This window comes from Triticum aestivum, chromosome 4A (genome assembly GCF_018294505.1).
Source record: "Triticum aestivum cultivar Chinese Spring chromosome 4A, IWGSC CS RefSeq v2.1, whole genome shotgun sequence".
NCBI classification, from domain to species: domain Eukaryota; kingdom Viridiplantae; phylum Streptophyta; class Magnoliopsida; order Poales; family Poaceae; genus Triticum; species Triticum aestivum.
In genome coordinates, this window is record NC_057803.1 from 340161526 (window position 1) to 340169064 (window position 7539).

Consider the following 7539-nt stretch of genomic DNA (forward strand, 5'->3'; position numbering starts at 1 on the left):
ACCACGAGGAGCTCATACGTGGCCCGGTTCTGCATGTCATTCCGTGCCATTTCCTCCTCCATCAACCTTGCCTTCTTCTCCTCCAATTCTAGCTCCCTCTCCGCCAGAAGCCCCTGGGTTCTACCTCTCTTAGTCTGAAGAGCAGCCTGCAACTCCACTCCTCGTTAGCATTGTAATCATCGATGGCTACACACAATGTAATGCTTGAAAGAAATTTGAGTCTGTATAACTAACCTGGAAGGCAAGCTTGATTGGCCGTGGACGAGGCCTTATCTCAGGATCTGAGCTTGTTTGGCGCGCCTTGATCTCCAGGAGAGTGCGAGGACAATGGATAAGTCCATCTCCAATGGCTATCGAGCCATGGGACCTCCCACCACCAGATATCACCACCAGCTCCGGATCAAACGGCCCGCTCGGGTTAAAGTCCTCCACTTTCCTCGCCTTCCCCTCATCTCAGTACTTCACGAGCTTGTTGTGAGAGGAGATGTTGGTGAAGTTCTCTGTATGATTGAGGTCAGATGCAGAGAATGCCTTGGCCTTCTTGAACGGGGCAGTATGGGCCATGGCATAGAGGTCAAACACCTCTAGCACCGGTGCCATATTGTATCCTGCCTAAAAGAGAGGAACATAGTATTAGTAATTAAAGGGCTCACGCTAGCATGACAAAATGAATTGCATGAATCATGAAGCAAAACACATACCCAGTTCCCCCCGTATAGATATAAGTTGGTGCTGCCTTGATGGTGTGGCACACCTCTCATTTGGGCATGCTTGTCCTTGGCACCTTTGTGGATGACCCGCCATGCGTCTGAGCACCACTCATACACCAACGCCTCCCAACAATCCATCTTATCAGCACACCATCCCGGGGGCACCTAAGTTAGTAAAGTGAAACTTGAGTGCTACGCCTAGAAATCAAATCAACGAAACTAAGAAAAAGGCCTTAAGAATATAGGCAATTACCTTCATGTACTCCTCCTTCTTCAGAAACTTTCCGCGTCACTTCTTCTTGGGCTTCCGAACACCACTCAAGGCGAAGTATTCTTGAACAGCCTGCACCGGAGCCTCGTGGCGTAAGTTCTGTAGTAGGCATCTGCACTCGTCATCGATAACCCGTGCACAGGCCTCCTTGTATCCCTCCTCACACCTATAGAAGGTCTGCAATCAAACGGGACAACATTGATTAGTACAATAACTAAGCTTATTCGAAGATTTTTAATTGCGTAAATGAGAAATTACCCAAAACATTCTGATCACCATGTCGGCCTTTGTGTGGCACAAGACACCATTGATGATCTCCTCCGGCGGGGCCGGGGCAGCCAAGTAGTGCTCCCAGGTCAATCCTAGCTCTGGAAGCTGACCCTCGCCAAGAAACGTGACCCACCCCAGGAAGTTTTGCCAGCAAGTCACACCAAGGACTTGGTTGGGCCTGCGGACATACTGATGGTGGTCCCAACCCCTGTAGTATGACAAGGCCAACACATTAGATATTTTGGAAAAACATCATGGCAAAAGGTACAAAAAGAGTAAATGCACTTACCTCGTCCCATCAGGCCAAATCAACCACCTTTGTTCGCGGGTCGCCGGCACGGACGGGAGCCGTGTACTACCACGGTGGTAGATGGTAGCCCCCTTAACCACCTCGTCCTTGCTGCTATCAGAAATCAGATGCCCGCCACCATCAGCATGGCCACTCGACCCCTCAGGCGGATCCTGCCAGGTACCCCATCCGGACGTCTCCTGGGATGTAGCCTAGGGCGGAGTCACGTAGGACCAAGTGTCCTGGCCCGAAGTCTCGTGGGCCGAAGAGGAGGGGGTGAAGGCATGTTGACCCAAGTCTCGTGGACCGAAGTCTCGTGAGCCAAAGAGAAGGGGGCAAAGACCCATGGACTCGAGGCTCATGGACCGGAGTCCGCGTAGCCTCCTCCTCAGACATGACCCCCCTAGCAGTCATGTGCTCGGGAGACTGAGGTGGGGGTGGTGACGAGGAAGGCATAGGATCCTTCCTACCTCTCCCGTGGCCACGTCCTCCCTGACCTCCTCTCTTCCTCCCTCCCCGACCTCCTCTCCCGGTGGGCAACGACGCCGACGAAGAAGCGCCCACCGATGAAGCCATACCCTCATACAACGCTCTCCGGAGAGGTACGGATGGAATGGAATTACCACTCCCACCACGTTGAGGACCAGCGCCCACCATCTTTCAACACCTGTCATGACAGAAGAGTAAACAGAATTAGTACAACATAAAAAATTGAATACTGACATGAATAATAAAATCTATATTAACTCATGAGTCAGTTTGGGTGATTCAAGTTTCAACCCCTTGGCGACCCTTGACCCCTCGCCGACCCTCGACCCTTCGTCAACCGTCTACCCCTGACCCCTCGGCGACCCTCGACGCTCGACCCCTCGGCAAACACCTTCACTGTGAGCATGGTTCGGCTGTTGTCATATCTTAAGATGCGGACGTGCCCTAGCTAAAGGTCATCAGCGCGGGCGAACTGCTTCCATCCGTTATTCACGCATGGATGGAAGCAGTTCACCCAGTCTCATGACCTTCAACTTGGGGACATCCTCGTCTTAAGCTACGACACAAGTCGGTCAGCACTCGGACCGAAAGATCCTTGACCATCGACCCCTAGACCCTCGACCCTCACCCCCTGGGTGGTCCAATCGAACACCATCACTGTGAGCATGGTGCGGCTGTTGTCGTAGCTTAAGATGTAGACGTGCACGAGCTGAAGGTCATTAGCGTGGGAGAACTGCTTCCATCCGTTCTTTGCGCATGGATGGAAGCAGTTTACCCAGTCTCATGACCTTCAGCTCGGGGACGTCCTCGTCGTAAGCTACGACACTAGTCGGTCAGCACTCGAACCGGAAGATCCTCGACCATCGACCCCTAGACCCTCGCCCTCCCCCCCCCCCCCGGTGGTCCTGTCGAACACCTTCACTGTGAGCATGGTGCGGCTGTTGTCGTAGCTTAAGATGCAGACGTGCCCGAGCTAAAGGTCATCAGCGCGGGCGAACTGCTTCCGTCCGTTCTTCGCGCATGGATGGAAGGAGTTCACCCAGTCTCATGACCTTCAGCTCGGGGACTTCCTCGTCTTAAGCTACGACACCAGTCAGTCTGCTCGATTCGAACTATGCCGATGAAAAGGTTGATAGAAAGTCCACTTCGGATACTTGTCAATTTCTTGGTAGATCTCTTGTGTCTTGGTCCTCCAAGAAACAAAACTCGATATCCTTATCCACCGCCGAAGCGTAATATATTGCCACCAGTTCATGTTGTGCTCAATTACTTTGGATGACCCAAACTCTTAAGGATTATGGGATACATGTGAAACATGTTCCATTGCTTTGTGATAATGAGAGTGCCATTAAGATTGCTCACAATCCCGTGCAACATTCTCGAACTAAGCATATTGAAGTTCGTCATCATTGCATTCGAGATCATGTTGCTAAAGGAGATATCGATATTAAGCATGTTCATACCGATAAGCAATTGGCGGATATATTCACCAAACCGCTTGATGAGAAAGTATTTTGTCATTTGAGAGGTGAATTGAACATCATTGATGCCTAAAACTTGGAGTAGGAACTCCATTTGGAGACATGCAAGTCATGAGCCTTTTGAACTAATCCTTGATATTTCTCTTATGATGATGATCATATGTCTTGGATCCATACTTGTACCCTTGCATGTTATCTAACCCTTGTAGATACTTGGATGAGTCTAAATCTATGAGATTGCAACCCACTCACATGTTGAGCAATATCTACATCACCAAGTCTCTACAATATGGTGGTTGAAGACAAAGAAGCATGAATCCTCTCAACATATCCTTTGACAATTTATATGTATCATATCTCATTTGATATCAAGTTTCATTATTGTCATTTTGGATACACAAGTTATCTTCCTTGCAAAACTAACCCATGTAGGTAGATGAACTCAAACTACAAGCGGTGCTCCCAACTCTAGATGAACTACATCAACCTTGAGCATCCTACAGAAGTTCAACTACATGATCAAGGTCATCACCACCATCCAAGGTATGCCATTCCATCTTCGAGAAGCTTTACCCCAAGACATGGGTCAAAGCAGCTCAACAAAATGTGAATACATCAAAATGCATAAACGAAAAATGGTAACCCCCATTTTGAGCTTAAACGATGAGTATGACCTACGATCAAGAACTGGGAAATATAGCACTTGTATATGTTTCTCATGTATTAAGTGTAGCCAAATTCGATTTATTCCTCACATGCCCAACAATACAAAATTCTACCCATGACAATTCGACATCGCATTGCAGAATTGAACCAAGTAGTTAACTAAACACCACAACAAATGAACCAAACATTAACAGAGCACCACATTGCACAATATAACATACTCCTAATAGAAGATCAGACAGTTAACCAAACCAAGCATGCTTAACAACTTGGAAATATAGCAATTGTATTTGTTTCTCATGTATTTAGTACAACCAAATTCAATTTATTTCTCACATGGTATATAATAACAGAATGCACCCACAAGAATTGAACATCGCATATCAGAATTGAACCAAACAGTTAACTAAACACCACAACAAATGAACCAAACGTTAACTGAGAACCACATTCCACAATATAACATACTCCTAATAGAAGATCAGACAGTTAACCAAGCCAAGCGTGCTTAACAACTTGGAAATATAGCAATTGAATTTTCTTCTCATGTATTTATTACAACCAAATTCGATTTACTTCTCACATGGTATACAATAACATAATGCACCCACAACTATTGAACATCGCACTGCAGAATTGAACCAAACAGTTAACTAAACACCACAACAAATGAACCAAATGTTAACTGAGCACCACATTGCACAATGTATAACATACTCCTAATAGAAGATCAGACAGTTAACCAAACCAAGCATGCTTAACAACTTGGAAATATAGCAATTGTATTTTTTATCATGTATTTATTCCTCATATGGTATACAATAACATAATGCACCCATAGCTATTGAACATTGCATTGCAGAATTGAACCAAACAGTTAAGTAAACACCACAACAAATGAACCAAACATTAACTGAGCACCACATTGCACAATGTATAACATACTAGAAGATCAGATAGTTAACCAAACCAAGCATGCTTGACAACTTGTAATATAGCAATTGTATTCATTTCTCATGTACTTTCTAAATATAATTCGATTTATTTCTCACGTGGAAGACACTACAAAAGTGTAGCCTGAATAATTGAACATCGCATTTGCAGAATTGAACCAAACCGTTAACTGAAGATGACATTAATTGACCAAACAGTAAATAACTGAGCACCACATTGCACGACATATAGAACATATACACTAGAGCAAGAGATCGCATGGTAAAATTAGATAGCACAATTCACTATAAATTTTTAGGGAAAGGCAGGAGCAGCACACGAACGGGTAAACTGAGCATGCTTAAACGACATAGCTAGCAAATGGCAAGGTGCTCCTCCAAGATCTATGGGTCGGCACGAATGGCAGCCATCGCGACCTCATCCGCGAGTGCAGCCGGAATTTGCTTCTCCGCTGCCAAATGCTCCTTGAGCTCCTACCTATACTGCGTGCACTATTGCTTAGGACGGCACTTATTTGGTGGAGGGATCGGTGATTTGGGTGGAAGGTGTCGCGCCGGCGGTCGGGGCATGTGGGATGTGGAAGAAGGAGGAGGATGGGGGTCAGGTGTGTATTACCTGCCTGGATAGACGAGGCCGAGCAGCGTAAAGGAGGGTCGCCGGTGAGGAGACAGCGCTGCAAGCAAGGAGTGAAGGTTTCAACTTGGAAAGGAAGGCAGAAATAGGGGAAATGTGGCTTTTGGTAAGGGGGAGGGGGCAGGGAGGTAGATATTTCCGTGGAAGCCAAAAAATTTGGATCGGTTCTGTGAAAAAAATGTCGCGCAAAGTGTCATCAGACACGGTCCCTTATTCTGAACTGTGTACGATATGTGAACAGCAAAAACTATTCAGATAGCTTGACCCATGTGTGATGAGTTTGAACGTCAAAAATTTTGGTTTGAATTTCCCTGGTTATATTGGTCATCCAAGTCATTGCATAATTTTGGTACACAAAGGAGACTATAGCACACCCACACATCTTAATCGAGCAAGTTCAACAATTAAACAGAGCTAGCTGACCTAAATATTACTCTAACAAATTAAAGACCATCACTCTTAATTAAATAAAACAAAGTGTACTACTAGGGCTGGTTCTCGTTGATCTCCGCCCACTATAGGAATCAACTTATTTGTTGTCTGCCACGACGGACGGCAAAGGCACCAAAAGCGGACGGCAAAGCACTTTGTCGTCTGCCACCAACGGCAAAGCTATCCGGCAAACAGGGCTACGGTAAAGAGGTTCTTTGTCGAGTGCTTCATCAAAGCAGACGGCAAAGAATCTTTGTCGTCAGTGGCGGACGACAAAGAAAACAGACGGCAGCTAATAGGCATTAGCCACGTTAGGTGGCTAACGGCAGCCTTTGCCGTCTCCCAGCGGACGGCAAACATTCCCTCCCCTTTGCCGTCCGCTGGCGGACGACAAAGTAACCAAATGGTCAGGTCCCAGGTTGCATAGGTTGCTGCCACATGGCCTTTTTGCTGTCGGTGGAAGACGGCAATGAGGCTCCATTACCTCTTTTTTTTTGTTTTTCTTATATCCAAGCATTTTCAAAGAAAATATATATATACACACACACACACATAACTTCATCATACATGCATACTTACATCCAACCATACCAAGTTACATGCATAGTTCCATCATACATAGAAAATTCAACAAAGAGGCATCCAACCATATATTACAATAGTTTCGTCCAACGATACATGCATAGTTCAACGATAGAAAAGAAACAGAGAAAGGGATAAGAAGCACAACATCAATGCAAGCTTTCATCAAATGAATGAAATCTGCAAAATGGGAAATAAGGAAGTTAGAAGAAGAAGAACAAGAAGAAGTAAGCATACTTAGGTAAAATGGAGATAACCTAGCTAATTATGCCATTTTGAGTGAACTAAGCATATTAAGCCATTTTTGAAATAAAGCAGCTTAGTATAGATCATTATTGAGCTAACCTAGGTAACTAAGCATATTAGAGCTAACTTAGAGCTGACTTAGGTCATTTTGGAGAATAAGAAGAAGAAGAAGAAGAAGACTAGAAGAAGAAGAAGAAGAAGAAGAAGAAGAAGAAGAAGAAGAAGAAGTTTTTTACCCTTTTCCTTCTTATTCTTCTTCTTTTATTCTTTCTTTTTCTTCTCTTTCTTCTTCTGTTCTTTCCTTTTCTCCTCTTCCTTGTTTTTCTTCTTATTCCTTATTTGTGTCATTTTAGAGCTTACATAGGTAATTATGCCATTTTTGAGCTAACTAAGCTTATTATGTCAATTTGGAGGAAAATGGTAAGTATAGGTCATTTTTGTGCTAACATAAGTAATTATGCCATTTTTGAGCTAACGTAGGTAAAATGGATCATTTTGGAGCTAACCTAGCTAAAA